We start from the raw sequence: 14,298 nt of genomic DNA, 5'->3' as shown, positions 1-14,298 counted from the left end.
GTCCAAAAATGTTCACCAGTTAACGACCATGGACTTCTGTGCTTGTCCATGTGCCGTTATCGGGATAGGACGCGGGCTCCCGACTCAAACCAGCGTCATACCAGCCAGCCCCCAGTGGAGTGGGGGCGATCCACTGTGGAGGTAGTCGGAGGGCTTACCTCTCCTCCTGTGCCTGTGGCAGGACCAGGCTTTATCAATTGAGCGCAGAGCACACAGATCAATATGGTTCTAGGGAACCACATTGATCTGTATGAGGAATCAAATGATTCCTCCTAAGTCTCCTAAGGGGACTAAAAGTGTAAAAGAAAAGAAAAGTTTAAAAAAAGTTTAACCCCTTAAGGACCAGGCCATTTTACATCTAAAAGACCAGAGCGTTATTTGCAATTCTGACCACTGTCACTTTAAACATTAATAACTCTGGAATGCTTTTAGTTATCATTCTGATTCTGAGATTGTTTTTTCGTGACATATTCTACTTTAACTTAGTGGTAAAATTTTATGGTAACTTGCATCCTCTCTTGGTGAAAAATCCCAAAATTTTATGAAAAAAATGAAAATTTAGCATTTTTCTAACTTTGAAGCTCTCTGCTTGTAAGGAAAATGGATATTCAAAATAAAACATTTTTGGGTTCACATATACAATATGTCTACTTTATGTTTGCATCATAAAATTTATGAGTTTTTACTTTTGGAAGACACCAGAGGGCTTCAAACTTCAGCAGCAATTTGGAAATTTTTCACAAAACTTTCAAACTCGCTATTTTTCATGGACCAGTTCAGGTTTGAAGTGGATTTGAAGGGTCTTCATATTAGAAATACCCCATAAATGACCCCATTATAAAAACTACACCCCCCAAAGTATTCAAAATGACATTCAATAAGTGTATTAACCCTTTAGGTGTTTCACAGGAATAGCAGAAAAGTGAAGGAGAAAATTCACAATCTTCATTTTTTACACTCGCATGTTCTTGTAGACCCAATTTTTGAATTTTTGCAAGGGGTAAAAAGGAGAAAATTTTTACTTGTATTTGAAACCCAATTTTTCTCGAGTAAGCACATACCTCATATGTCTATGTTAATTGTTCGGCGGGCGCAGTAGAGGGCTCAGAAGGGAAGGAACGTCAAATGGTTTTTGGGGTGCATGTCACCTTTAGGAAGCCCCTATGGTGCCAGGACAGCAAAAAAAAACCACATGGCATACCATTTTGGAAACTAGACCCCTCAGGGAACGTAAAAAGGGGTAAAGTGAACCTTAATACCCCACAGGTGATTCACGACTTTTGCATATGTAAAAAAAAAAAAAATAATGTTTTACCTAAAATGCTTGGTTTCCCAAAAATGTTACATTTTTAAAAAGGATAATAGCAGAAAATACCCCCCAAAATTTGAAGCCCAATTTCTCCCGATTCAGAAAACACCCCATATGGGGGTGAGAAGTGCTCTGCTGGCGCACTACAGGTCTCAGAAGAGAAGAAGTCACATTTGGCTTTTTGAAAGCAAATTTTGCTCTGGGGGCATGCCGCATTTAGGAAGCCCCTATGGTGCCAGAACAGCAAAAAAAAAAACACATGGCATACCATTTTGGAAACTAGACCCCTCGTGGAACGTAACAAGGGGTAATGTGAACCTTAATACCCCACAGGTGTTTCACGACTTTTGCATATGTAAAAAAAAACTTATTTTTTTACCTAAAATGCTTGGTTTCCCAAAATTTTTACATTTTTTAAAAGGGTAATAGCAGAAAATACCCCCCAAAATTTGAAGCTCAATTTCTCCCGATTCAGAAAACACCCCATATGGGGGTGAGAAGTGCTCTGCTGGCGCACTACAGGTCTCAGAAGTGGAGGAGTCACATTTGGCTTTTTGAAAGCAAATTTTGCTCTGGGGGCATGCCGCATTTAGGAAGCCCCTATGGTGCCAGGACAGCAAAAAAAAAAACACATGGCATACCATTTTGGAAACTAGACCCCTCGGGGAACGTAACAAGGGGTAATGTGAACCTTAATACCCCACAGGTGATTCACAACTTTTGCATATGTAAAAAAAAATAATAATTTTTTACCTAAAATGTTGGTTTCCCAAAAATTTTAGATTTTTAAAAAGGGTAATAGCAGAAAATACCCCCCAAAATGTGTAACACAATTTCTCCCGAGTACGGCGATACCCCATATGTGACCCTAAACTGTTGCCTTGAAATACAACAGGGCTCCAAAGTGAGAGCGCCATGCGCATTTGAGGCCTAAATTAGGGACTTGAATAGGGGTGGACATAGGGGTATTCTACGCCAGTGATTCCCAAATAGGGTGCCTCCAGCTGTTGTAAAAGTCCCAGCATGCCTGGACAGTCAGTGGCTGTCTGGTAATACTGGGAGTAGTTGTTTTGCAACAGCTGGAGGCTCCGTTTTGGAAACAGTGGCATACCAGACGTTTTTCATTTTTATTGGGGAGGGGAGGGGGGCTGTGTAGGGGAATGTGCATATGTAGTGTTTTTTACTTTTTATTTTATTTTGTGGTAGTGTAGTGTAGTGTTTTTAGGGTACAGTCGCACGGGCGGGGGGTTTACAGTAGTAAAGTTTACAGTTTGAGCAGCGGCAGAAAATTTGACGCAGCTCAAACTTGCAGCCGGATACTTACTGTAATCCTCCGCCCATGTGAGTGTATCCTGTACGTTCACATTGGGGGGGGGGGGGGGGGGGAAACATCTAGCTGTTGCAAAACTACAACTCCCAGCATGTAGGGTCTATAAGTGCATGCTGGGAGTTGTAGTTTTGCAACAGCTGGAGGCTCCGTTTTGGAAACGGTGGCGTACCAGACGTTTTTCATTTTTATTGTGGAGGGGGGCTGTGTAGGGGTATGTGTATATGTAGTGTTTTTTTACTTTTTATTTTATTTTGTGTTAGTGTAGTGTAGTGTTTTTAGGGTACAGTCGCCCGGGCGGGGGGTTCACAGTAGTTTCTCGCTGGCAGCTTGAGCTGCAGCAGAAAATTTGCTGCAGCTCAAACTTGCAGCCGGATACTTGCTGTAATCCTCCGCCCATGTGAGTGTACCCTGTACATTCACATTGGGGGGGGGGACATCCAGCTGTTGCAAAACTACAACTCCCAGCATGTACGGTCTATCAGTGCATGCTGGGAGTTGTAGTTTTGCAACAGCTGGAGGCACACTGGTTGTGAAACACCGAGTTTGGCAACAAACTCAGTGTTTTGCAACCAGTGTGCCTTCAGCTGTTGCAAAAGCTACAACCCCCAGCATGTACGGACAGCGGAAGGGTATGCTGGGTGTTGTAGTTATGCAACAGCGGGAGGCATACTACTTTGGCTGGGGATGCTGGGGATTGTAGTTATGCAACAGCTGGAGACACACTGGTTTGCTACTTAACTCAGTGTGCCTTCAGCTGTTGCAAAACTACAACTCTCAGCAGTCACCGACAGCCAACGGGCATGCTGGGAGTTGTAGTTATGCAACCAGCAGATGCACCACTACAACTCCCAGCATGCACTTTAACTGTTTGTGCAAGCTGGGAGTTGTAGTTACACAACAGCTGAAGGTACACTTTTCCATAGAAAGAATGTGCCTCCAGCTGTTGCAAAACCATAAGTCCCAGCATGCCCATAAGTGCATGCTGGGAGTTGTGGTGGTCTGCCTCCTCCTGTTGCATAACTACAGCTCCCAGCATGCCCTTTTTGCATGCTGGGAGCTGTTGCTAAGCAACAGCAGGAGGCTGTCACTCACCTCCTGCTGCTGCTTGATCGCCGAACAGGTCAGTCCCGCCGCCGCCGCCGTCGTCGCTCCTGGGGCCCCGATCCCAACATTAACGCCGGGGATCGGGGTCCCCAGCACCAGGGGTGCACGTCCCGCACCCGCTCACGTCCTCCGGAAGAGGGGCGGAGTGACACCCGCAGCAGGCGCCCTGATTGGTCGGCCGGGAATCCGGCCGTCGAATCAGGGCGATCGTGAGGTGGCACCAGTGCCACCTCACCCCTGCAGGCTCTGGCTGTTCGGGGCCGTCTCTGACGGCCCCGATCAGCCAGTAATTCCGGGTCACCGGGTCACTGGAGACCCGATTGACCCGGAATCGCCGCAGATCGCTGGACTGAATTGACCGACATGGGGGGGCATAATGACCCCCCTGGGCGAAATGCCGCGATGCCTGCTGAACGATTTCAGCAGGCATCGGGCACCGGCTCCCCTCCGGCTAGCGGCGGGGGGGGGGGCGGGAATGGACAGGACGTACTCCTGCGTCCTCGGTCCTTAAGGACTCGGAAACGGGGGCGTAGGAGTACGTCCATTGTCCTTAAGGGGTTAAAAACATACACATTAACCCCTTCCTTATTAAAAGTGTTAATCACCCCCTTTTCCCAAATTCCATATTAAAAATATATAAACATAATAAAAATAAACACGTGGTATCGCTGCGTGCGTAAATGTCCGATCTATAAAAATATCTTGTTAATTAAACGGCGCAGTCAATGGCATACGTGCACAAAAAGATCCAAAGTCCAAAATAGCGTATTTTTGGTCATTTTTTATACCATAAAAAAAGGAATAAAAAGAGATCAAAAAGTCCGATCAAAACAAAAATGATAGTGATTAAAACTTGAGCCCTCATACCTTCCCAATAAATAAAAAAGTTATAGGACAATTTTAAATGTATTAACTTTCGTGCATGTAGAAAAACAAACCTATATAAAACAAACCTATATAAATAGGGTATCATTTTAATTGTATGGACCTACAGAATAAAGATAAAGTGTCATTTTTACCAAAAAATGTGCTGCGTAGAAACAGAAGCCCCCAAAATTTACAAAATGGTGTTTTTTCTTCAATTTTGTCGCACAATGACTTTTCTTCCTGTGTCATTGGCTCCGGCCTATACGCCAGTCTCTAAAGTTTACAACTCAGTATCCAGCCTCTTCAGTGCAGATGCCAGCAACTCTGCGTCCCGCCAGCCCTGGACCAATACCCGCTCTTGAATTCATCGAGGAAGAGTTAGCTGCAGCTTCAGAGGCTCCAAGGGCTTCCGAAGACCCAAGAGTTCCATATTCCCCCAAAGTGGTGTTGCGTAGGTCCCAACGGTCGACACAAGGACAAATTCCCGCCAGGTACAAAGATTAACTCATAATGTAAAGTTATGTTCCACACATAGTCAGTTCACATATGGTAAAAGTAATCCACACATATGCAAATAGTAAGGTAGGACTGTAACATTATTTGTCATCCCAGTCCTCAAGTTCTAAATATATACAATTATGTGTCTAATGTTTCTCTCCTGTCCACGTGTACAGGGTACTCTACTGGCCAGAGGGTACACCTGATATCTAGATAATGCACGTAGAGTGACAGAATTAATAAATGTAAAGGTAACACTGTAGTATAGTGTAACAACGTACAGTATATTGAGTTCTGGGGAGAAGAGTTGAGAACCGAGGGGCCCCAGCAGCCAAGGCATTGGGTAAATAGCCTTCGGCAGCCCAATTCGTGAATCTATGAATATTGATATGTATATTGTTGTCTTGAGTGTCTTCAAAAAGCAGCTACAAAGTCAAAATTAACCCCATATGTTTAAAGAGCATGTATCTACATTCACCATGCCACATGGACTCCTCCCTATCTTGTTTCGTAATCCAGACCTGAGAAGGACATTGTGCATAAATGCCCCAGGAAGTGTCACCTGGCCTCAGTGGCCACTTCAAGCCTCCACCCTTCAGGACTGGGCATCGAGGACGACTTTAATTAAGAAGGGGAGTTTGTGGTAGCCCAGTACGGGTGGTGTTACCCTGTGCTCCTGCAGTCCTGTCAGGCAGCCTACTTCGGTGTCCCAAAGGCCCCCTGCACTTGTTTCCTGATTGTAAATATGTTTTACAATGTAAAGTGTTATAAAATGTAATGTTGCTTTAAGAGTTATACCATGTGATATGTCATGTGATTGTTTCCCAGGAGGTACCAGTGACCAGGTGATCCCAAGAGTGACCTATGGGCTCCCTGCTAGTCTCCCCCATATAAACTGTGGGTGGAGCTAGCTTCTCTCACTTTGAGCTCTGCTCTTCTGCTAAGCTGAGGTCCAGTGCAGTCGTGCCTAGTGTATGTGTCCAGAGTGTTGGAGACCTCAAAGTCCAGTCCTGCAACCACCATCAAGTCAATAAGCTAAAGTCACAGCTTTATGAGTTAAGACAGACAGTCCCTGTCATCTGTCAAGTCAGTGTGGTCTGCATTCATTTGTTCAGTCCTACTACAAGTCCCAGCAAGCCCTTAAGGTCTCTGCATCACTGGTCACCTCCTTGGGCCCGGGCTGAACTGTATAGACTTTACCAACTGTCTACCCTCAGTAAAGCTACCATTGTCCGTAACTTGGCGTCAGAGTATTTATGGCCCCCGTGCCTAGCCCAGGATCCAGCGGTATACCTTCGGGTGGTTTTAGGCTAAACTAATACAAGGGGTTAATGCCATCTGACCCTAGGGTAACAACATCTGCCCTGCACCACACACCCCACCACCACAAATGCAGACAGGAATCTTCGCTGTAGAAACTACAAAGGCAACAGAGAATGGGTGTAGCAGGATTATACAGGTGGTGCCTGGCAGGGATTAGAGGAGGGCAGGAATTAGAGATGTGCATGCACATGGCCCCTATGAGTGGCAGAAACTGTTGCCCCCTGCAACAGTAAAGAGAAAAAAGTCCAGAGCCAGTAACGGGAGGGAGAGCCAAGCTTGTAGCTTGGCCAAGTAAGCAGCAAGAAGTGCTGCACACTAGAGGCTACCAACCGCCGGCGTTACACTATGGTAGCAACATCAGCTAGATGTGACCTCTGGTATCAAAGGGTACTTTATAGTCCAAGGCCTCTAGAGGCTTTTAGCAGCTTCCATCTCTGAAAGACACACTAGCCATAATAAAATATAGCAATATAATAATAAAATGCAAATAACATACATCCTAACATAAATCCTTATTTAAGGACACTCCAAATAGAGCTGTAACATCAGCGACATCGGTATCAAACCGAACAAGCCTACTAATAACATTAACTGATGTTGAACATTTATGGGGACCTCCACCCTACACAACACGCTCTGCTGTACCATTACACCCACACACTTCATATGTTTGTGTGGGCTAAGACAGCCCATCCCTGAAGTAACTGTAGCATTTGTCACTTCAGACGGTTATCATGACATCATACAGTATGGATGACTCAGCTGTACATTGTCCTCACCCTGGAACACAACTGTGAGAAAAACAAAACATTTAGCGATAACATTTTTAGCTATGAATAATCGATGGTACTCTCCTGCTGTATTAAAGGCCCGGCACCATGTGCCATCAGATTTTATGTGGTCTGTCAGGGATCTGTAAAGATATCTGGTTTACTGTAACCCCTTGCTGGGCTGAGCACTATGCGCCTGGATCTAAAAGTCAAAATTTCTGGTGCCGGGGTAATTACTGGGTGCCTATCAGCTGGGATGACGGCTGGAGGGTTCTTACCTACCTCTGTACCTGACTGGTGCTCTGAAGATACAGGCAGCCTCAGCAGCCTGTAGTAATCGAGCCCTGATAACACTGATCAATGCTATGCCTATGTCACAGCATTGAACAGTGTTAGCAAGAGTAAAATTGCATGTAATAGCCCCCTATCTCTGCGTAGTAAATGTAAGAAATATAAAAAAAAAACATTAATAAAGTCGCATTGTGAATGGTGTAAACGTACAAAAATACCAAACGCCAGAATTGCTCACAATTGGTCACTTCAAATACCAGAAAAAATTTGGGGGAAAAAGCGATCAAAAAGTCCTATCAAAACAAAAATGGTTCCGTTAAAAACGACAGCACATAATTATTTCCCCTCATACAGTCCCATATCAAAAAAAAAAAAAAGCTATAGATGCTACATTACAACAATTTTAAGTATACAGGGTGGGCCATTTATATGGATACACCTTAATAAAATGGGAATGGTTGGTGATATTATCTTCCTGTTTGTGGCAAATTAGTATATGTGAGGGGGGAAACTTTTCAAGATGGGTGGTGACCATGGCGGCCATTTTGAAGTCGCCAACTTGAATCCAACTTTTGTTTTTTCAATAGGAAGAGGGTCATGTGACACATCAAACTTATTGGGAATTTCACAAGAAAAACAATGATGTGCTTGGTTTTAACGTAACTTTATTCTTTCATGAGTTATTTACAAGTTTCTCTTTGTTTACAGCCATTGACATGTCATCGAGGTTAACACGTGAGGAGCGGATAGAAATTGTGTTGATGTCTGGTGAATGCAGTAACCGGGTCATTGCAGCAGATTTCAATGCAAGACACCCTACAAGACCACCCATCTCCCATGCTACAGTTAGCAAACTGCTTGCTAAGTTTCGTGAAACTGGTTCAGTGTTGGATTTGCCAAAATGTGAACGCATGAAATCTGTCACTAATAAAGAAACATCAGTGGCTGTCCTAGCTTCATTCAGCATGAGCCCACAGCGTAGCACTCGCCGCATGTCACTGGAGAGTGGCATTAGTCGAACATCCCTTCGGCGGATATTAGCTACTCACAAATGGCACCCTGACAAACTCCAGCTACTGCAGCATCTCAACGAGGATGACCCAGATCGATGCACTGAATTTGCAGAATGGGCAAAACAAAAATTGGAACAGGACCCTCAGTTTACGCAGAAGATTTTGTTCAGTGATGATGCAAACTTTATGTGAATGGTGAAGTTAACAAACAAAACCACCGCTATTGGTCTGACACTAACCCACATTGGATAGATCCCTCCAAGACTGTTGGAACACAAAAATTTAGGGTACGGTGTGGTATATGGGGTACAAAGATAGTGGAGCCATTCTTCATCAATGAAAACCTCAAGGCCACTGGATATGTGAAATTGCTACATGATTATGTGTTTCCCTCTTTATGCACTGAAGCTGGCACGTTCCCCGAGTTTTTCCAGCAAGATGGTGACCACCACATTATGGGTGTCAGGTCCGAGCATTCCTAGATGAACAGTTTCCTGGAGAGTGGATTGGTCGTCGTGGGACAGTTGAATGGCCCCCAAGGTCTCCCGATCTGACCCCCTTAGACTTTTATCTTTGGGGTCATCTGAAGGCAATTGTCTATGCTGTGACGATACGAGATGTGCAGCACCTGAAACTACGGATACTGGAAGCCTGTGCTAGCATTTCTCCTGCGGTGTATATAGTAGTATATAGCAGTGTATACGGATACTGGAAGCCTGTGCTAGAATTTCTCCTGTGGTGTATATAGTAGTATATAGCAGTGTATATGGATACTGGAAGCCTGTGCTAGCATTTCTCCTGCGGTGTTGCTATCAGTGTGTGAAGAGTGGGAGAAGAGGGTTGCATTGACAATCCAACACAATGGGCAGCACATTGAACACATTTTATAAGTGGTCAGAAACTTGAAAATAACTAATGAAAGAATAAAGTTATGTTAAAACCAAGAACATCATTGTTTTTCTTGTGAAATTCCCAATAAGTTTGATGTGTCACATGACCCTCTTCCTATTAAAAAAAACTAAAGTTGGATTCAAAATGGCCGACTTCAAAATGGCCACCATGGTCACCAACCATCTTGAAAAGTTTCCCCCCTCACATATACTAATGTGCCACAAACAGGAAGTTAATATAACCAACCATTCCCATTTTATTAAGGTGTATCCATATAAATGGCCCACCCTGTACTAATCTTCTTTAAATGAGTTTAAAAAAATGTAAGTAGTAAAATAAAATGTATAAATTGAGTATCGCTGCAATCATTTTTACAGTAAAGCGCACTGTGCAGATACAAAACCCCCATAATTAGCAAAATTCAAATTTTTTTTGCCCCACATAAAAAATTTGGGGGGCTTCACCCTAGGTTTTGTAGTAAAATGAGTGATGTTGGTACAAAAATCGGATAAAACTAATCTCATATTGGTCTGCGGATGGAATACTGAAAGAGTTATGGCACAGGAGGAAAAAAAACAAACATGCAAAAATTAAAAATTGCTTTGTCCTTTTAGAGGTTAAACTCCACTTGCAAGCGAACACCATGAGTCAAGAATGGCTACGATTGGCTGAACAGTGCATTTAAGGGGTTATCCAGGAAAAAACTATATATCTCAACTGGCTCCAGAAAGTTAAACAAATTTATAAATTACTTCTATTAAAAAATCTTAATCCTTTCAGTACTTATGAGCTGCTGAAGTTGAGTTTTTCTTTTCTGTCTAAGTGCTGTCTCTGCCCAGAGTAGAAGCAAATCCCCATAGCAAACCTCTTCTACTCTGTGCAGTTCCCGAGACAAGCAGAGATGTCAGCAGAGAGCACTGTTGTCATACAGAAAAGAACAACTCAACTTCAGCAACTGATAATTATTGGAAGGATTAAAACATTTTTATAGAAGTAATTTACAAATCTGTTTAACTTTCTGGAGCCAGTTGATATTAAAAAAAAAAAAAAAGTTTTTTCCTGGAATACCCCTTTAACCCCTTAAGGACGCAGGACGTAAATGTACGTCCTGGTGAGGTGGTACTTAACGCACCAGGACGTACATTTACGTCCTAAGCATAACCGCGGGCATCGGAGCGATGCCCGTGTCATGCGCGGCTGATCCCGGCTGCTGATCGCAGCCAGGGACCCGCCGGCAATGGCCGACGCCCACGATCTCGCGGGCGTCCGCCATTAACCCCTCAGGTGCCGGGATCAATACAGATCCCGGCATCTGCGGCAGTTCGCCATTTAAATGAACGATCGGATCGCCCGCAGCGCTGCTGCGGGGATCTGATCATTCATAACGCCGCACGGAGGTCCCCTCACCTTCCTCCGTGCGGCTCCCGGCGTCTCCTGCTCTGGTCTGTGATCGAGCAGACCAGAGCAGGAGATGACCGATAATACTGATCTGTTCTATGTCCTATACATAGAACAGATCAGTATTAGCAATCATGGTATTGCTATGAATAGTCCCCTATGGGGACTATTCAAGTGTAAAAAAAAATGTAAAAGTAAAAGTAAAAAAAAAGTGAAAAATCCCCTCCCCCAATAAAAAAGTAAAACGTCCGTTTTTTCCTATTTTACCCCCAAAAAGCGTAAAAAACATTTTTTATAGACATATTTGGTATCGCCGCGTGCGTAAATGTCCGAACTATTAAAATAAAATGTTAATGATCCCGTACGGTGAACGGCGTGAACGAAAAAAAATTTAAAAAGTCCAAAATTCCTACTTTTTTAATACATTTTATTAAAAAAAAAAATTATAAAAAATGTATTAAAAGTTTTTTATATGCAAATGTGGTATCAAAAAAAAGTACAGATCATGGCGCAAAAAATGAGCCCCCATACCGCCACTTATACGGAAAAATAAAAAAGTTAGAGGTCATCAAAATAAAGGGATTATAAACGTACTAATTTGGTTAAAAAGTGTGATTTTTTTTTAAGCGCAACAATAATATAAAAGTATATAATAATGGGTATCATTTTAATCGTATTGACCCTCAGAATAAAGAACACATGTCATTTTTACCATAAATTGTACGGCGTGAAAACAAAACCTTCCAAAATTAGCAAAATTGCGTTTTTCGTTTTAATTTCCCCACAAAAATAGTGTTTTTTGGTTGCGCCATATATTTTATGATATAATGAGTGATGTCATTACAAAGGACAACTGGTCGCGCAAAAAACAAGCCCTCATACTAGTCTGTGGATGAAAATATAAAAGAATTATGATTTTTAGAAGGCGAGGAGGAAAAAATGAAAACGTAAAAATTAAATTGTCTGAGTCCTTAAGGCCAAAATGGGCTGAGTCCTTAAGGGGTTAAATATTGCTATATTGGATTCCCATAGGGGCACCATGTATAAAAAGATCTTGCAAACAAGTTCGGACATCCACTCTCCTCCTGGTTTGCCGCTCGGAAATGGGTTGCGGTCATGGAGAAGGTGCATTTCCGAGCGATCCTACTGCCAGACATGTTCTGCGGACTTTCCACTGTGTGCCTTAGCCTAAGGTAACTGAGTATCTAGCTCACGGCTACTTGTACTTGGTACTTGCAAAGTAAAGAAGAAAATGGCAGAAGTAAAAATCAACTATTAAGCATCAAAATCTACCATAAATGTTTCCAACAACGGATGCAAAGAACACATAAAAGACAGTCTGGTGATCTGCCAATGACCGTCCTCTGAACTCATGGCTATTCATGGCCCCCGGCAGTGTCATTTTGTACTGGAAGGAGACTCTCGGAGGTTACCTGGAAATCACCTAGACTGGGTGTCACTATCTAGAAGGCCGGCGTATCACAAGGAACGTACAAAATGCAAGGTATATATTTCTATACGTATTCCTCATCAATAAATTATCTATAGCAGTGTTTCCCGACCGGTGTGCATCCAGCTGTTGCAAAACTACAACTCCCAGCATGCCCGGACAGCCGAAGGCTGTCCGGGCATGCTGGGAGTTGTAGTTTTGCAACAGCTAGAGGCACTCTGGTTGGGAAACACTGATCTATACGGTAGCAAGCATTCCCCCCCATTGCCACAGCCACTACCCTTGCTTGGTGCCCAATAAATATATATATATATATATATATATATATTCCGCATAAACAGCAAATTATATCTACCCTTAAAAAGCTATATCTATTTATTCGGCATACACAGCAAACTATCTACAACTATCGGTCCTATCTACTAATAGAAAACGGCTACGTGTATGTTGGAATGTGTAGTTCATGCCTCTAGCTAGGACGTGAGCAGCGCTTTGAATCCTAGAAACCTTTATATTCTATGTATAGTTTACCTAAAAATAGCAGAGAACGTATGGTACCTGTGTTCAGACCGGCTCCCTGTGCGATAAACTCTCCTTCCGCCCCTGATAATATACTCCGCAGGATAAAGTCTTAGTCGGCTGACAAAAGACACGGGACCACAGCCTACAATGTAACACAATATACTGGGGCTAATGAAATATTTATACCTTTTTTTTTGTCAAGCAGCATCAACATTATTCCCTGCCAAACTTAAGTAGTATATTAAAATGACCTCAGGTAGTGTCAGTGACACAGAGACGTCGGGGTGGAGGCATGCAGGTCTTACAGCATTCACAATTACGGCAACATAGGTGACGCTGCCGTAGGTAAACATGTAGTGTTTAAGTGTAAAAACGTGTAGGTGCTGATAACTGTTCTGGTTGCTGAGATATTATGACCTGCTAGCACTAGGATATAATGATGCTAGGAGTATTGCTATAGGGGTTCATAGGTACCCATAGCCCCCACACTCTGGCATGAGTGGCCCCACCAATGGAATGTTCATGTTTTTGAACTAATGTAGAGGCACAATAAGCTTAGTTTAAATGGGCACAGTCAGAATCAATGTTGTACATCTTGGCAAAAACATTAACCTTTCTAATATAATTTCAAAAATGTTGCTCCTTTTTATAGAAATCATGGCTTATAAAAAATAAAAATAAAAAGACCACTACGGGTCCCCATTACATCCAGAACATAATCCTGTCTGGCTGCAGCATCATCTTTGTCCCAGCTGAAGCACTCACAAAGTCCAATAAGTGAGGGAGGGACTAGCATTCCTATGTGCTCACTCCTGTCCTATCAGACTGCAGCATGAAAACAGAGAGGTAGGGGTTACAGAGCATCCTGCAGTGACTGAAGAGACCCAGCACAGCACAGCAGATGCAGGGAGGAAGTGAACACGTGGTAAGGGTGGGATCTGTGCTTGCCTTGGACACGCCCCTTTCTGAGCAGTGGATGTCAGAATGAGTGAGCAGTAGAACAGATGGATTTGCAAGCCAAATACAGAAGCTAGAAGGTATGTTTAGCTGAACTATTAATGCAGTATGAATATATTGTCACAATAAGTCTACTGTGCAAGGCTGAATGCAGTAGATACAGTAAAGCAAACCTGTGCTTGTGAAATGCAGCAGAGCTGACTTTTATTACTTTAACATAGCATACAACAGGGCTTAACAAATCGCAGGCGCCAGGCCACCATGCCGACTGAGTATTTCGACCTGGGGCCTAGGTTACTGTCAGCCCTTTTCATTACCCCTTCCCAACCCACTACATACATTTACATAAGGGAGTACGACGCACGCCCGGAAGCTGGGGCTATGTCATACCTGGAAGATACTGGCTGCTATCTGCAGCTGACACCTCCTGGTAATGACGGACATTAGATATCACTTAGACGTCCATCATTTAAATGTTTAAATAGGTACTCTCAGATATAAAAACTTTTACAATAGTTTTTCTAATATACTTTCACATTTTATTAAAGAATACTGCCTTTGAAAATCCCACCACT

The 14,298-nt window shown here is 43.1% G+C and overlaps 1 protein-coding gene across 9 annotated transcripts in view; it reads right to left on the bottom strand.

Moving 5' to 3' along the window:
• Window positions 1-14,298, bottom strand: part of MYO3B (myosin IIIB) — a 523,821-nt gene that overhangs the window by 488,851 nt on the left and 20,672 nt on the right. The window contains exon 2 of one of the 9 annotated variants that reach the window (XM_056536150.1): window positions 13,018-13,102. The exons of 7 other annotated variants lie outside the window; for them this stretch is intronic. The gene's annotated coding sequence lies outside the window, so the exon portion shown is untranslated. Of the gene's footprint in view, window positions 1-12,802; window positions 12,884-13,017; window positions 13,103-14,298 lie in introns of those variants that run through there. One more of the 9 variants, XM_056536151.1, reaches the window with a different exon arrangement.

This window comes from Hyla sarda, chromosome 8, assembly GCF_029499605.1.
Source record: "Hyla sarda isolate aHylSar1 chromosome 8, aHylSar1.hap1, whole genome shotgun sequence".
Lineage (NCBI taxonomy): Eukaryota > Metazoa > Chordata > Amphibia > Anura > Hylidae > Hyla > Hyla sarda.
This window is presented reverse-complemented; position numbering and strand designations above follow the sequence as displayed.